Genomic DNA, 17,948 nt, shown 5'->3' with positions numbered 1-17,948 from the left:
ACACACTTTTTCATCTCCCAGACAGAAGCAATGGCACATGGCAACACACACACACAAACACAAACACACACACACACACACACACACACACACACACACACACACACACACACAGACACTCTTTCCGCAATGACAGCTGGAAAAGTATGCAAGCGAAGGTAACACGACCAAATGACACTCGTGAACTTAAAACCTAGAAATGACAAGCAATTCGACGATCACAAACCAGGGAAACAACAACGCGATATGCACTGACCATCAAGACCACACGCGCACTCCATCGAAACATTACACAACCTGCCACGTGTATAGGCTTATAAATTTCTTGCAACTTCCCATGTTTTCTAGTCTCTGACTGCGCGAATCAGCGAGGTCACCAACATTAAGCAGCCCTCACTAAGACAGCCACTAATGAGATGGAGACCAGTGGATAAGGCAAGGCGCAAGTGAGACTGGGGAGGAGAGGACAGGGATAAGGACGGATGGAGGAGGAGGAAGGAGGAGGCAAGGAGAGAGATTCCTGTTCTTGACGCATGAGGTGGAGGGAAGGAGAGAGTGGGAAAGGTTTAATGGGGTGTTGGCAGCTGATCAGAGGGCCAGACCAGCCAGGTGACCGACTCTTCCGACGAGGGACCTTTCATATCTGCCTCAAGCCTGTCGCGACCTGCCACACTGCCACACTGCCTGAAGCGGGGATAGCTACTGTGCCAACCTCACCTCCGCCCCGCCCCGCCCTGCGTCCACGTTATACTGCATATTGACATACCAGTAAGTAGCATTATACATTCTTTTCCTTACACAGTAGTTTGTGTAGTGAAACCAAACTCAAATATTTTCTCTATTCGAAGTTCTTTAGTACCACTCGTTACCCTTACTATTGCCTTTACTTCTTCCTCTCCTAAAACTATCTTCTACTATTGCTGATTAGATTCTGTTCAGTGATTTATCGTCGGGCAGGCGGAACATGGTGCTGTCACGCTATCCTCACGCTACCCACCACTCACACTCTCCTGCACCAAGGCCACTCTCACCAGGAGCACTGAGGATAACAAACACCAGCAGACCTTCATTGAGATTCTTCCAAGGCTCTCTCATCACACTTCTCTGCGCTAACTTCCAATAGAAATACTACACTGCTGGCCTTCCCTGGGCTTTCAGTCTTCCTAAAACTTGCCTAAAGAATTCGTCCAATACCTACAACGTTTCCATCTGGCCCTTCGTGTGTGTGTGTGTGTGTGTGTGTGTGTGTGTGTGTGTGTGTGTGTGTGTGTGTGTGTGTGTGTGTGTGTGTGTGTGTTGTAAGGCAGCCAACTCTGAAGCAGGAATATTAAAACGGGGACATTAAAACGATCTTGTCTGAACAGGAACAAGGTGAAATATGTTTAGTTAGCACTGGAGACCCCAAAACAAACACCACCGGGTAAGAATTAGGATCTTGACTCTTTATAGCAATTCCACGAGCACGGTACATGTTACGCAACCAAGAAACATCTATACACCACGCACGAACCCATAACCCGATATACACTAAGTACAAGAGAAAGTAAACCTCTTGACCATACACTGTAATAATGACAATAGTAATTATAAACAAGCACCGAAATAATAGTAAGGGGAAATGTCTTGAGTCTGCGATCGCCTTACACTGTGAAGATGGAGAATAAGCAAGACTAGGTAGATACAGTGGTTCCTTGTCTGTATTGTGTCTTCCGGTGGTTATGACTGATTGGGAGAGTCAGTTAGTTACCATAGAAAAATATAGACGACTATCAAGAGTGTGTGTGTGTGTCTGGTGTCGGCGCATCAGGACCATCAAGGGTACGGCCACATTATCCCTCGTTAGGGCGAACCAATTAACCGTGATAAAGCGATTAGGAAAATAACAAGACTTTCCCCCAACCCTGACGACGCCTCGCTTTTTAAGGCAAGTATCCCTGATTGAAGGGTTCGCTCGGAGGCGGCTCAGGCAAGGTAAACACGAGGCACGGTGCTGTTGTGATGGTGGTGGGACTCAATGCATCTGCTAGGTCTGCTGCTGCTATACTACTACTACTACTACTACGACGACGAGGACGACGACGACGACGACGACGACGACGACGACGACGACCACTACTATTGCTAATTTTACTGTTCTTGGTTACGAGTCTAAATACAGACTACAAGGCAATTATTACACCAGAAAAATGATGAAATAACATTATCTTTTCTTTCTCTCTCTCGTTCCTTTCTTTATCCATTACTTCACTCCGCCTCCTCTCCTAATTACCGCCAACACTCCTGGCTGCGTTGTTTTATCTCCACATCTCTTCTTTTCCTCTTTTCCTCCTCCTAACTATCATCATTCTTCCTCTCCTCCACCTCCTCCTCCTGTTCAGCGGCGCGCGTGGCCTTCTCTCCTTCCCTCAGCATCCACCTCTGATCAGACACAGACGCGACGAGAATCTTAATCAGTTTGGCGCTTTCTTCTTTTTTTTTTTTTTTTTTTACCACATCTGACTCACCGCCGCGGAGTTACTTTCCCGCGATGTCCTCACTTGTGTGTAATTCACCACCACGGTCATCTGCCCAGCCAGTCTTCCCCATTACGGAGCGAGCTCAGAGCTCATAGACCGATCTTCGGGTAGGACTGAGATCACACCACACTCCACATACCGGGATAGCGAGGCCACAACCCCTCGAGTTGCATCCCGTACCTATTTACTGCTAGGTGAACAGAGGCTACACATTAAGAGGCTTGACCATTTGTCTCGCCGCTTTCCGGGACTCGAACCCGGACCCTCTCGATTGTGAGTCGAGCGTGCTAACCACTACACTACGCGATGTGTGTGTGTGTGTGTGTGTGTGTGTGTGTGTGTGTGTGTGTGTGTGACACCTTAAGAGGACTAATTCCCTCAGTGAGCGCGCCTGTGAGGCAGTTACCTGTGAAGGCCAGACAGGTAGTCAGGTCCTAACGCGGACTTGGCCTCGTCCCGTCCCCGCCACTTAGCAGGTGTGGCGAGGGCGACGCGCTGACATCAGGAAAGGAGGCACTAAGAAGACTGACTCTCTCTCTCTCTCTCTCTCTCTCTCTCTCTCTCTTAATGCCCACAAGTCATAACGGGTGTCTAGACAGCTCTGGCCGTGGGCTCTTGATAAGGTTAGCGCCAGTTGGCTTCATTAGAGGTTCACGCCACGATACAATAAAGCAACACGAGCCGTTCCTCAGCGACACCTGAGTTGCTGGTCCTGCGTGACGCTCGCCAGCCAAAACCAATATCAGCAGTGTTACGCACGAGTGATTTTCCTCTAAACTTGCCTTTAGAATAGTGGACAATGTAGTGCCTTTTTTCCCCGCTGTTTTCCTCTACACTCCCCACCATGGTCGTGCTCCACCTTCACGCTGGCTGGCACATGAATAAAAACAATGCAGTGGGGGTGATATTTAACCAGATAAGAATAATTATTATAATCAGCGGCCACGCAATGACAGCGAGAATGAGGTGAGGCTGTTCAACCATTAGGTCTGGCCGCCGCCCAACACACGCCCGTCCACACGACGAGGCAAAAACCAAACTAAAAACTAAAAATTCTTCCGTCAGGTGCAGAAGAGATGGTGGCCCTGAAACGGACATGAACCGCGCACACACACACACACACACACACACACACAAGGCCGAAGCAGGGAGTGGGAGTGGGAAGTGGACGTAGCCATGCAGCCAACCAGATGCGAGGTTAAGTCACACCGTGCCATTTGCTCCGCCGCCTGACAATCGCTGAGGGAATGACGGGCCACTGAACTAAAATGAGGGAAAATTGAGTGACAAACTGAAATAACCGCTGGGACTTCAAAAGAAACCTTCCTCTGCAGCGGCTAGTTTATCGTTAAGTAGTGAACGCGGGCGAGGTATGGCAGGCAGCAGTGGCTGGGGCCAGACGAGGCGAGGGTCCCAGTTCATCTAATTTTAACACGAATATTTGACGCTTGAGTCATGAACACTGAGACCGAAGTGCAACCGCCGCCAACACGAACACGACTCCGCTGACTGTCTATTCAAAATAATGATACAAATACTCATAAGGACAACCATAATGATAACAATAGTAATAATAATAGTAATAACAGTAATGGCAATGATAATGAGCAAGACATGGCCATAAATGTACATGAACCGTCAGTCAGCGGAGATAACTTGCTGGAGAAAGAGACAGACAAAAAAGCGACCCTGAAGAAGACTAACTCGGTGACACCAGAAGGATGAGCTATGGAAGGTGCTAGTGGACTGTAGTAGCAGCAGCAGCAGCAGTAGCAGTAGCAGTAGCAGTAAAAGATCTATCACCGTAAAATATAGAGGAGATTTCTAAAACTAAATCTGGGACCTATTAATGACTTCCTAGCCTTATCAATGTCATCGCGTTAAGAAGCTGGTGACAAGATTATAAAGAACTACTGTAGATTCAGTGTTGCAGTCCCTTTCACTGAGGGATGACGAATTAACTCTCCGATATTTCTCAACTAAAACTAAAACCCACTTACTGTAACCGTGAAACCTTCCATAATTGCGTAAAGTAAGTCAAAGTGATAGCAGAACTAGTTTAGGGATATTCTTTTACTGAGAGGCGGCGAATTTTCTGACAGTCCATAGCAGAGATGGACGTTAGGTATTGGAGAAGTAGCGGTACCAAAGAGAGGCGGAGGTAGAGCGGTAGCGTTATTCCCGAGCTAACGGCGGCGGTAGCGCTGTTCAGCCTCGTTAGCTGCGGTAGTGGTGGAGCTGATCTGCGCTGCGGTGGTGGCGTCCCTGGTGATGCTGGGCCACTTTTCTGCTCTACTGAGTGACGATAGTTTTGGTGGTGGAGGTGGTGGTGGTGATGATTGTTGAGGTGATGATAGTATGGCAGTATGATTGTATACGGAAGTCAATGGTGGTAAATAGAATCTAGATGTTCAATAGTAGTGTAGTAGTAGTAGTAGTAGTAGTAGTAGTAGTAGTAGTAGTAGTAGTAGTAGTAGTAGTAGTAATAGTAGTAGTAGTGGTAGTAGTAGTAGTAGTAGTTATGGTAGTAGTAGTAGTAGTAATGATGGTGGTGGTAGTAGTAGTAGAAGTAGAAGTAGAAGTAGAAGTAGTAGTAGTAGTAGTAGTAGTAGTAGTAGTAGTAGTAGTAGTAGTAGTAGTTATGGTAGTAGTAGTAGCAGCAATGCAGGTTATTTTATCAAGGCATTGGTCATGCAACAGTAGCAGTAGCTGAGTCAGCGGCGGCGGCGATAGTAACGACTGTGATAGCGGTGTTATTCGAAGTACACGTTAGAATTCCGCTATTTCTTAATGCAGAGGCGCTGTGAGTTTCAAACTTGAGGTAACGGCTGTGGTGATGGCAGCGGCGGTGGTGGTGGTAATAGTGCCAGCGGAACGATCAGCGGGCGAGCCGTGACAAATGGAAACAATGAAGCAGCGGCGCCAAGACAGGACTAATTAAATTGAAAGTACACGAGAGCGGAGGCCATTTTCTTATGTTATGTTATGTTATGCTATGCTATGCTACCCACGTCCCACTCCATCCTCCGGACCAAGCGTAAAGCAGACATGTAGAGAAATTCAGTGGTGTTTCCATAAAGTGGATGTGTAGATTAAAAAGCAACGTTTCTCTAAAACCTATTGAAATATAATCTCGCTAAATGTATGAAACATATCCTGAATGCTTGACTCATGTTTTAACTGACATGCAAGAAAATGCTGCTAAAGTGACACTCTATACGCGGACTGCGGATGGATGCCGGAAAGAATAGAATACGGTCGTGCCACAAGCACTCCTCACGGCCTCTAATGGAAACGTGTAAATAACACTGGGTCTTTAGCTTTCCTCCTCCGACGGTCCTCGTAAGCCTCCGTGTCCTCCCTCGCTGGTCAGATAAAGTGACTCGGCAACACGTGTGCTTAGGTTGGTGTTATTGAAGTCTGTGGCCTCATTCAGGGGAGATTATTTATTCGTACATCATCTATTTATGAAGAGGATTATACCAAGACTCTGAGGCCGCTAATGCGTGTTCGTCTTGCCTGGTGGCGTGCGCGAAGGAATTAACCTAACCCGCCTCATGCACCACTCGAGTTACTTACGCTGACCAAGCTTAATACAAACGAAGTCTATTCAACGCCCTCCAAATTTTCGCTTAATTTTCTTTTTATAATTTTTAGTCTTTTCTCTTTTATTTTACAACTGCGTGAGGAGGAAGGCCGGGTGCTGAATGGTTGGGGAGAGGAGGCCGCTGTCCCTAATCCCGAGACTAAAACACCACACCACACTGCATGACATGTGTGACAAAGCAAACTTAGCTAAATGTGCACCGCTCAAAGGTGATTGGGGATAAAGAAGCAAAAAAGGAGTTAACCTAAATCTGCTGCAGTTTCCAGTGTAGTGGAATGATGATCGTGTCCAATACGCCATTTTACGATTATTCCTATTTCATTTTTTTTATCTTTTTTTTCCATATAAGGATTCATGAATTACGAAATCATTGTAATCGGATGAATTGGGTTAAATGGGTGAGGGTGACTTCGGCGGGGCTCTTCTTCAGCGTGAGTTCGTTGCAGCCACGCTGTGATGAGAGACAGAGTGAGCCACAGCCCCCGCCGCGAGGATGTCCAAGAGAGAGCCAGTCATGGGTCAAGACGCGGTGCAACCCATCCTACACCTACGTCATCTCTAAGCCAATCAGCGCTCTTCCAGGTGACATCCATCTGTCATTGGTAAATCTGCCAGCCAACTGCCAGCCAGTTTGGTTCGCTTGCCGGTCAGGGCGCTCAAGAATTGGTCAGGTCAGGTGAGACCCCGCCCCTCGCCCCAACTGGGCTACACCTCAACTCGACAAAACCTGAGGTCAACAAGTGAAAACCCCTTGACTGTTATGGCAAAAACGGACGTCATCATCTGTTTTGTTCTCGTTCTGATATATCTCAAGTAACTCTCAAATATCTCAGGCAAATTACAGTCAAATTGACCTAACTGGAAACAAAATAAAAACTAATTAAATTTGAAGAAAAAGGTTTCGTTCGCGGCGGCGGCGTCAATAAGACGCACCGGGGACTGATCAATAAGGCGGGCGGGCCTGACCTCCACTCCCCGAAACTCGACCTTACGGCAACCACACCAAGTCCACAGGGAGGGAGGGAGAATCGAATCCGACACCTCGACAAACTCGGTCCCTGCAAGCGACAGGGTGGAGGAGAGACTGGCTGCCGGGAACATTTATATAACAAACTGATCACCATCTCCTCGGTAACAGTTCCTGAAAAATAACGGATAAACAAATACAACAACAGTAACAACAACAACAACATCAACAACAACAGCAACACCACAATGTGATTTGAAGTCCAGCCTCCAGGTCCCACTGCCCTGGCCCCGCTGCCGGGCAGGAAACACGGTACACGGTGCAACAAACACTGACGTACCACCACGAGCCTCCAGGTAGTGGCGATCGTGATAGTAGTGCTGGTAGTACCAATCGCTCATTCGTGCGGGCCGCGAGCGCAGACGTTAGCGAGTGAAGTCACTTTAACGCAATCAGAGAGGCAGCATTATAATCATCACCTACATGCGCAGCGTCAGCCGAGCGTCAGTGCGCATGTCAAGGCCTGCGCAGGGTGGCGTCTTGCGCGAGAGTCGACGCAAGTTGGCACGCACATCAGATCTTTTTGTTTGAATTTTGTTCTTTCTTTAGCGTAACACCCTTTGAAAGTCTCACTTGCATCATTAGTAACACTGGCTCTTAAAAAAGTTCTCTACCAATCAACGCCCCGGAGCTGAAGTATTGCAGCGAGGGACGCGATGACGGGCATCACCAGTAAACACTTGCACCTGGACGGCTATTTACAGGTATAGGATGTAAATTTAGGCCCAAATGATAATAAAAACAATAAAAAAGGAATGCTGACAGCAAAGGGTGGTGCTCCATCCTGGTCCCCCCGGCCCGCCTCGCCCCTCGCACGCCAGACACCAAGTCGCCAGGAGTTGGCCAGGAAAGAGGCCGGTTTCCCGAGGACACCGAATATCAAGGTTCACATGCTACAAGCCATCACCACTCAGCCACTCAACCAGCAGCGGCACATCTCAACACGCGCCTCACAATACTTTCACCCTTCCTCTACTCTACGGCGCCCATACCTTCATGACAAAACACTCCACCAAGATACTTTCACTTCTACTGCTGTTTCTAATACAATGATGTTAATCTGTAATTACACCACTGCTAATATTATCGATAATACCAATAATAATTTTACTCCTAATGATACAGCTGATGATAATAATAATGATAATGTAAATAATAATAATAATAATAATAATAATAATAATAATAATATTAACAATAAAATTAATAATAATAATAATGATAATAAGAAATAATAATTCCAGAAATACATCAGAACCATCATAAGGAATAGCTGGGCTTGACACTGAAGGACTAAGGAGCGTTGCCAAGTACTGCGGCGGCAGCAGCATACCAGAGTAGGAAGCCCTCCTCCCTATTGCTAGGCGTGATGGTCACCGTGATGTGAGAGAGACGCCTTCCCTATAAATGACAAGCTCCTCAGATCTCACCGCGGCACCCACGCAACCACGAAGGTCGCAGCGTGATGGTCTGCAAACCTACTTATTGCTGCGTCCAGGCCACCGCCTTGCCTCAACACGGCAGGTTACGGTGAGCCAAGCACGCCGCCTCCCATCACGACCACCTGACAGCCGCTGCTCACCCACCATCTTGCCTTCCACACCATCCGGTATTTGTGCTGATCTACCCCACGGTGACTATAATGATGTGGATGATGATGATGATGATAATGGTGTGTGTGTGTGTGTGTGTGTGTGTGTGTGTGTGTGTGTGTGTGTGTGTGTGTGTGTGTGTGCGCTGGGATGCGCCGCTATACTGTGTTAATCCCTTCTGCACCCCATGAACCGCCGTCCGCAGTAAAGGTGTGCGTGCGGCGTGAACCGGTACACAGCACCTCAAGGCTGCGTGTGGCCGACAAGGGTTCAGGGCCTGCAGTTATTCCTGAGGTTTGCTGATGGGGAACGTCCAGGCTCCAGCGTCACGTGACTGGTTCTTTCGGCCACCTCCGACCTCCAGCCGAACACCACCCGCGCCACCCTCCCTCTATCCATTAACAGGATTTGTCCTAAGCCCAGCTGGCGCTAAGAGCCAAGAGAGTTGATAATCATTGGTCAGAAGGTCCGCACACAACTTTAACAAAGATGGTTCCACTGCGACATGAGGAAGGCGAGACAAGAATTATAAGTTGTAAAGAAACACTAGTGCCACCGCGAGTAATGCTCTTGGCGACGGTGGCAGTGGTGGTGGTGGTGGCGGTGGTGGTGGTCGTGCGGCGGCGGCGGCGGCGGCGGCGGCGGCGGCGGCGGCGGCAGCAGCAGCAGCAGCAGCAGCAGCGGCAGCAGCAGCAGCAGCAGCAGCAGCAGCAGCCATCTAGTTGGTGAGTGAGGTCCCCGACCCTAGAGGCCATGCATGTACTTGGCAACAACGCACAACACGACCTTCTGCACGGACATAGACTCTCCTTCACACATGAGTTGTGTCACTGTGCCAGGCGGCCGGCACAGCTCCACTCACAAAACTGAACAGTTGATCTCACCTGTCGTCGGTGGTAGAAGGCGGAGCCGACGCCGGTGCCAGTCCCCGTTCGGGCCGAGTCAGGCGGGGAGAGGAATCGAACACTGACTAAAGTACGTTCTCTCGTTAAATCCCTGGTCACACTAGCCTAGGGTCCAGTTTTCGCCTTGAAATACGTCACTGTGTTCCTTCTACACCAACAAAACACTGCGTTTCACCGTATAACTGACGACTGGACAACGAAAGCCCAATCCGAAATCGATGCCAAGGATCGCGACGGAAGTATTCGGACGGGGTGGTCCAGTCGCGAGCCAGCCAACACTAAGGTAAAACTGACTCAAATCTCACTAATTTCCAACGATCCTGGGCAGATTAGCGAACAACACATAGATAACTCGTTTCTACACACCAGAAATTAAGTTCTCCTCCATGAAATATTACAGGACAGTGTGAAGAGGAAGCGCCAATACAACACGGGGCGCTGGGCCGGGGATACACGAGTATCTCCTGCACCGCTGTATATCGTACACTGAGTCTCGCACCCGAGCTTTCTCTCCCAGTAACCCAGTCTCGATGGAGTTGTCGGCGGTCGCGACTCACTCGCGCCAAACTTTACATTTATCTCCTCAATACTTTACGATGGAGCAGACGTAGTCTGTTTTACCGCTACCGTATGCTTGCTGCGAAGAAAAGAAAATGTGAAAGAGAGATGTGAAGCAGAATTATTGTGACTGGACTGTAGGTTTATCATTAGGAGCTACTAGACGTGGCTTTTAGAATGACACAGCGACAAATATTCACAACACATGTATACACACAACTGTGTTACGCACTCGCAGCTGCCGTGCACTAGACGAGGATGTGTGATGCTGAGCCTTCAGACGCCCTAGACCTGACTCAGTCAACACCCATGACCACCTTCTGGAAAAGAAAATCAGGAAAAAGAGGGAAAAACAGGTTCCCCACACCCACCGGCAACTGCCTCTAGCCCGCGCGGCAAAACTGAAAGTAAAGCGCCTCATTTAACTTCAGCGGTGACCCAGAATCCACGAGTTATGTAAGACGGGCGTCATCCTCAACTCTCCCTACTCACTTCAAGGTACTATAAAGGTGTAATGGGTGGCGCGGGTGGTGCGGCAGCGATGGTGACACTATGCGGCAGCGGTGGTGGTGGTGGTGGTGACGACGGCGAGGCGAGGTGAGGGAGGTCAGGAGCGTCTTCAGAATCACAGGTAGTGTTGAATAATAGTAATACTTCTTAGCGTATCAGATCGACACCGCCCACCACCACCACAACCATAAACACCATCACCACCATCACCACCATCACCACCATCGGCATCATCCACATTCCACACCATCAACACCACTACCGCCACCACATCAACCAACATCAACCACCTCTTTTGGAATCTAATTGATCATTCCATCTCCGCAATCACTCCCACCCTATCCTCTCTCTCTCTCTCTCTCTCTCTCTCTCTCTCTCTCTCTCTCTCTCTCTCTCTCTCTAAACAAAAACACACCATACTAAAGCATCCGCGGCGAGGTAAACAACTAATTGATGAGGTCTGAGAAATTGTCGCCACTGATAAGCGTGAACTACTTGCTTATCGCACTGCTATAACCCTGGGACGGCTACGCGACGACAGAATGACAATTGTTACCTCACAAAAGGAGCAAATCTCATCTGCTGCTCAGTAATGTGTTTCGATGAGCACTTACACTCCAAACTTTTGCCAGACCTCTTTGCTAAGATTTAAAGGAAGGCAGAGCGGTGAATGTGTCATCTCTGGTGGGACGAACAATTGATATTCTCCCTTTAATCTTGAGCAATTAATACTTCAGTACAAGCATGCACCACTCGTGCCTTTGATTCCACAAAATACAAATATTAACTTACTATGAAATGTCAAAGTAATTATCAATCCGTCAGTATTCAAAGGAAGAGGAAGCAGATCGTCACAGTTTCTTTAGAATGACACACAGTCAAGATGATGGTCTTCATATCAGGGCTGGAGGTGCTGCGGACGAGCGTGGCAGTGTTTGTAGCATGAGCTGTCACGTGGAGGATAAGGAATAATTATTACCATGCCACGAAGGAAAATGTGAACTGATTTTCTGATTCAAGACATGGAGAATGCTTGATCATAATGCGCCACCCGTAAAAAAAAAAAAAAAAATATATATATATATATATATATATATATATATATATATATATATATATATATATATATATATATATTAGAAAAATACGTTATAGTTAAAATAAAAGATATGCATTATGAAGTGACAAAAACTATAAAAAGATAAATTTTCTTTATGTGAGACGGTGCCCAATAGATAGCAACCTTAGGGAGAATCTTGCTACACACATATTGATAACAGAAAAGATATGTATGATAAAGTAACACAAAATAAACTACTACTACTACTACTACTACTACTACTACTACTACTACTACTACTACTACTACTACTACTACTACTACTACTACTTCTACTACTATTACTTCTTCCTTTACTACTACTACTACTACTACTATTATATTGAAACTGGTGATCAAAAGTCCAGAACATGATCCCCCAGAATTTAATGATAGTGAATTACACACACACACACACACACACACACACACACACACACACACACACACACACACACACACACATTCGGCTTTCATAAGTAAGTAATGCGGTATATAAAGTGTTAGAGCACAGCATTTGTGGTGTTTTACTTCTTTCCTATCATTGCCACCACCACCACCACCGCCACCATCACCACAGCTCCAATTTTAATCCCCGTGCAGTACGAGATCCAGCAACAATCCCTGAAGAAAAGGCATCATTCCTCTCGTCACAAGCACAAGGCACTAACTACTGCACGCCCGGCATTGAACAGCTGAACAATCCGCGCCTCTACCCCAACCTTCTATGTGTCAGTCATCTTGCCATCTTTACGAGCGCGGCCATTCACGAACACAGCCACAACGCCGCTACATGACAGGCATCACTATTCTGTCTGTCATCATCACCACGGCCACTAATGTCAGCCAGTCCAGCTTACCTACAACACAACACAGGTTTCCATGATAACTACCAGCATTTCCCTTCCCTCCCACCATCACCACTACCACCACCATCACTATCCCCACAAATACCAGTTCCTGTTCTCCTTAACGTTCACCAAGCTTTCACATTCGCAGCCGCCGCAGCCACTACCACCATCCCGACAACAATACAGCTGCCCCTCGCCTGCCCTCGCCCCTACCGTCATCCCATCCCTACCTCCTTCCCCCAACTGCCTCCATACCACCGCCAGCCCGCTCGCTCCTCCATCAAGATCAGCCTCGTCACTCCACTACATGGCCTCGCTCCGCCCCCTCAAACTCATTGCCGCGGCCACAGCAGTGTTTACTTCCTTGTAAGACTGATACGCACGCTTGCCTTTGCCGTCAGGAATGAGAGACTCTGAGTAAGATGACGGAGTGGTTGGTACTGTGTTGTCTGCTGCATGTCATAGTGTACCAAGGAAGTGTTCGATTGTGTATATGATATGTTAATCTCTCTCTCTCTCTCTCTCTCTCTCTCTCTCTCTCTCTCTCTCTCTCTTCTCACGGTGATATCTTTTTTATCTGTTTGTCTCTCGTATCCAACCTTCTTCGTATCTTCTTACTTTCTCCTAGTAGATTCATATATTGTACCTGATGCCTTTACACACACCTCGTCAGACCGACTTAGGATACGATAATAATTTCCTAGTATGGGGAACCATCGCTCGTAATCCATTCACTCTACGCTAGTAAGGACACTGGTTTTCAAGGAAATATATGTGTTCGTAAGCGTGAAGCGAGACAGACAGAACACGTAGTAGTAGTAGTAGTAGTAGTAGCAGCAGCAGAAGCAGTGCAGTGCAGCATTAGTGGTGTTTGTGGCAGCAGCAGTGGCAGTTGTGGTGGTGCTGGTGGTGGTGGCAGTGGCAGCAGCAGCAGCAGCAGCAGTGGTGCAGCAGTGGTGACAGTGGCAGTGGTGGTGGTGGTGGTGGTGGTGGTGGTGGTGGTGGTGGTGGTGGTGGTGGTGGTGGTGGTGGCAGTGGTGGTGGTGGTGCAGTGGTGGTGGCAGCAGCAGTGGTGGTGGTGGTAGCAGTGGCAGCAGTGGTGGTGGTGGTGGTGGTGGTGGTGGTGGTGGTGCAGCAGCAGCAGCAGCAGCAGCAGCAGCAGCAGCAGCAGCAGTGGTAGCAGTGGTAGCAGTAGTAGCAGCAGTGGTAGTAGTAGTAGTAGTAGCAGCAGCAGCAGCAGCAGCAGCAGCAGCAGCAGCAGCAGCAGCAGCAGTAGTAGTAGTAGTAGTAGTAGTAGTAGTAGTAGTAGTAGTAGTAGTAGTAGTATACAAGTAGTAGTTTGGTAGCAAAATTTTCACAATAAAGATTCATTGACAAATATATGCTGAATAATAACACTATGTATTTATAACACTTCATAAACAAAATGCTGCGATCAAAAATAAACGAATAGATGACAAAAAAAAAAAAAAGCTACAAGTTCCCTCGTAAAAACCCTCACCATTTTTCCTTTAAGAGAAATAAAATTAACTCTTCACCTTTGTACACACTTCAGTATAACACAAACACAATGAAACACACCGAGCCTCACAACAGAACCCCACGAAATGTTAATTAGCCCAAAGGTAAACACCAGATACCAGACAGACACTAGACAAAACACATGCCCTTGCCTTGCTGAATAGTCGCCTTCTGTGAGTGTTTAAAAATAGCGAGTTTTACCAGGACGGACGGCAATAAGTCTTCCTTACTCAGAGCGGAGCGGTAACTAACGAACACACCAGCGCGTACCTAAACAAGAAGAAATCGCTGATATATGCGTACAAATCGCGTTGAATATTTCCTCACTAATGACATCGCACGAGGAAATGGAACACACAGTCAACGCGAGCCGTGAATGATGCAAAACACGATTAGCCACGGATGAAAAATTATTCACCGTCAACGTTTTGTAACTTTTACGAAAGCATTGTTCTCCTAAATTACGGATATAACGAAAAGTCCTCTCTCTCTCTCTCTCTCTCTCTCTCTCTCTGAAACACAATCTTTCGCATCTTGGCGTGTAACACAGAAATTGAAGCGAAATCGCAACACGTGGAGGATTTGCTCGTTGTGTTGCGAGGCTCCAAGCAACACTGCCAGCGAGGAGGAGCAGGAAGAGGAACAGGAAGAGGAAGAGGAGGCGGAAGTAAAGGGAGAGAGAAGGAGGCTGTGAGGCGAGAGAGAAGGAGGAAGACGTGGTGGTGGAGGAGGTGGAATTATAGGGAGGAGAAGAGAGGGAGGGGAAGATAGTGGTATTGAAGTAAAAGGAGGAGGAGGAGGAGGAGGAAGGAAGGAAGGGAGGAGAAGAAGAAGAAGAAGAAGAAGAAGAAGAAGAAGAAGAAGAAGAAGAAGAAGAAGAAGAAGAAGAAGAAGAAGAAGAAGAAGAAGAAGAAGAAGAAGAAGAAGAAGAAGAAGAAGAAGAAGAAGAAGAAGAAGAAGAAGAAGAAAGCTATGAGACGCAAGAGAAGAGAAAATATTGGAAGAAGAACAAGTAATGGAAGGATAAAGAGGAGAAGGAAGAAGAGGAAGAGGAGGAGAAGGAAGAAGAGGAAGAGGAGGAGGAAGAAGAAGAGAAAGAAGTGGAAGAGAGAGAGAGAGGAAGAGGATGGACAAGATGGATGCAAATGGGAAAGAGGAAGAGGGCGAAGAGGAAAAAGGGGAAACACTGCGATAAGATACACACACCTCTCACAGTTAATTGGATGGATGAACAGGTGAGAGAGAGAGAGAGAGAGAGAGAGAGAGAGAGAGAGAGAGAGAGAGAGAGAGAGAGAGAGAGAGAGAGAGAGAGGAGAGAGAGAGAGAGAGAGAGAGAGAGAGAGAGAGAGAGAGAGAGAGAGAGAGAGAGAGAGAGAGAGAGAGAGAGAGAGAGAGAGAGAGAGAGAGAGAGAGAGAGAGAGAGAGAGAGAGAGAGAGAGAGAGAGAGAGAGAGAGAGAGAGAGAGAGAGAGAGAGAGAGAGAGAGAGAGAGAGAGAGAGAGAGAGAGAGAGAGAGAGAGAGAGAGAGAGAGAGAGAGAGAGAGAGAGAGAGAGATGGATTGAAATTATCTAGATTTGTATTTAAGAAGAAAAATACTCTAAAATAAATTACCTCTTCAGTCAAAAGCTTCTGAATTCATTTTGGGGCATAAATTTTTCCCCTTATCACTGAGATCTGATATTCGTGAGTTTAAATCGCAAATATTACATGCACGTTTCCACATGTCTTTACTTTTCGCTTCAGTTATTTTTTGTTCTTGATAATTTTCAGTATTTAAAAAGATAAGAGAAAGAGATAGATAGATAGATAAATAGATAGATAGATAGATAGACAGACAGAAAGACAGACAGAAAGATAGATAGATAGATAGATAGATAGATAGATAGATAGATAGATAGATAGATAGATAGATAGATAGATAGATAGTTTAGAGAGAGAGAGAGAGAGAGAGAGAGAGAGAGAGAGAGAGAGAGAGAGAGAGAGAGAGAGAGAGAGAGAGAGAGCCAAGCGAGCCCTGCTTCGGTGTCTGGCACTCAGGAAGGCCCTAGTGGAGTGGGAGCGGCGGGGCTTGCCATTGGAACATCGTGCATGTGGGGGTGTTGGTGCAGTGGAGCCTGGCGGTGTTGGAAGTGACGGGTCAGCAGTGTTTGGTTCTGAATCGTCGGATGAGGCAGCTGCAGCGCCGACAACTATCCAAAATAGTGGATCGACAAAAAGAAAGCTAAGGATTCACCGAACAAAGCCAGTGAAGGAACACCATGCAAGGCTAAGAAGGCACTATAAGCTCCCAGGGCAAGTGGAGATAGACAAGTATCAGACAGTATATTATCCTTCCCAGTATGGAATTAACCCTTTCAGTACCATGACGCGTTTTTATATTTATTCTGGTTACTATTTGGTGACTTTTATACAGCTTCAAATACTCATGTAGGGCTTAAAAATAGTGAAGACTGTAGCCATTAATCTCCTGACCTCCAAAGACCCTTCCTAATGTCAATAAAATGGTCTAATCGCACACAAATCTCAAGGTATAAATGTGTCTCATATTGAAGGGGTTAATCACTCTACTACTTTTCCATTATTATTGGTCTCTTCCATATATTATAACTATTCGCTCCTGTTGTCGCTTATTTTTTTTCAATGTATTTCCGCTTAATAAGTCAACACCCCAAGCACTAAAGCTGGTAAGGTTATCAAGCACCATATGTGAAGTGTTTAATAAAATTATCTTTAATTACAATAGTGATGTGTATTCGATGGTTGTATGTATGTATTTGTGCACGTTTGTGTGTATGTATGTATACATGTACTACGTATGTGTGTATATGTATGTATGTATGTGTGTGTATGTAGGTAGGTAGGTAGGTTGGTAGGTACAGTACGTAGATATGTATGTATTATTTAATTATTTTTCTTATGTAAGAGGAAAAGACCCACTGGGATGCCGGTCCCCAAACAGGTTAGATAGATAATAATTAGAAAGACATTCCAAGGTTAGTAAAGCTGTTTTTCTTTTTTTATTTTCTGTGAATTTTGTGTGTGTAGATGCACGTAGTTTTGTGTGAAGAAAGAGTTGTGTTACGAGGGCAGGCTGTCACTGCCCTCTTTTGTTGTGAGACACAAAGGGAAACGTTCAGGAGGTCACAGTTTTAATGGCAAGATCACAGCACTCCCTGAATCAGTGCTATTAGACCTCACTGGGAGTAATTACAGTTTCGGTAGGTGTCTCCTGTGTATATGTGTGTGTATGTGCATGTGTGTACATAAGTATGTCAGTGGGTATGTATGTGATTAATTCTGCATCATGAAAATGGCGGCATATTTTTCACATGTTAATAACACTGAGCTCAGAATTATCATATCATGACGGTCGTATTACAAATTCATTACCTTTGAAGTGTTTAGCAAAATTAACTTTATTTACAATAGTGATGTGTGTCCACTTGTATGTATGTATGTATGTAGCTGTGTGTGTGTGTGTGTGTGTGTGTGTGTGTGTGTGTGTGTGTGTGTGTGTGTGTGTGTGTGTGTGTGTGTGTATTACATATACATGTATGTAAGTATGCATGTGTGTATGTGCGTGCATATGTGCATATGTGTGTGTATATGTGAGTAATTGTGCATGTATATGATTAATTCTAGATTATGAAATGTCTGTACACTTTTCACACCTTAATGACACTTTTACACTTTTAGAATTATTATATCATGAAAATAGTATTATCAATTCATTACTTTATGAAGTGTTTAGCAAAATTAACT

General features: G+C 46.2%; 1 protein-coding gene across 7 annotated transcripts in view; it reads right to left on the bottom strand.

Annotated features, from left to right (window-relative positions):
• LOC123516136 (ecdysone receptor-like) overlaps positions 1–10,139 on the bottom strand; it is a 454,056-nt gene extending 443,917 nt beyond the window's left edge. For all 7 annotated transcript variants that reach the window (XM_045275249.1, XM_045275250.1, XM_045275252.1 and 4 more), the window contains exon 1: positions 9,627–10,139. The gene's annotated coding sequence lies outside the window, so the exon portion shown is untranslated. The remainder of the gene's footprint in view (positions 1–9,626) is intronic.
• Positions 10,140–17,948: the final 7,809 nt, after the last annotated feature.

This window comes from Portunus trituberculatus, chromosome 40, assembly GCF_017591435.1.
Source record: "Portunus trituberculatus isolate SZX2019 chromosome 40, ASM1759143v1, whole genome shotgun sequence".
Classification (NCBI taxonomy): Eukaryota; Metazoa; Arthropoda; class Malacostraca; order Decapoda; family Portunidae; genus Portunus; species Portunus trituberculatus.
The sequence above is the reverse complement of the archived record's forward strand: the minus strand, read 5'-3'. Positions and strand labels throughout refer to the sequence as shown.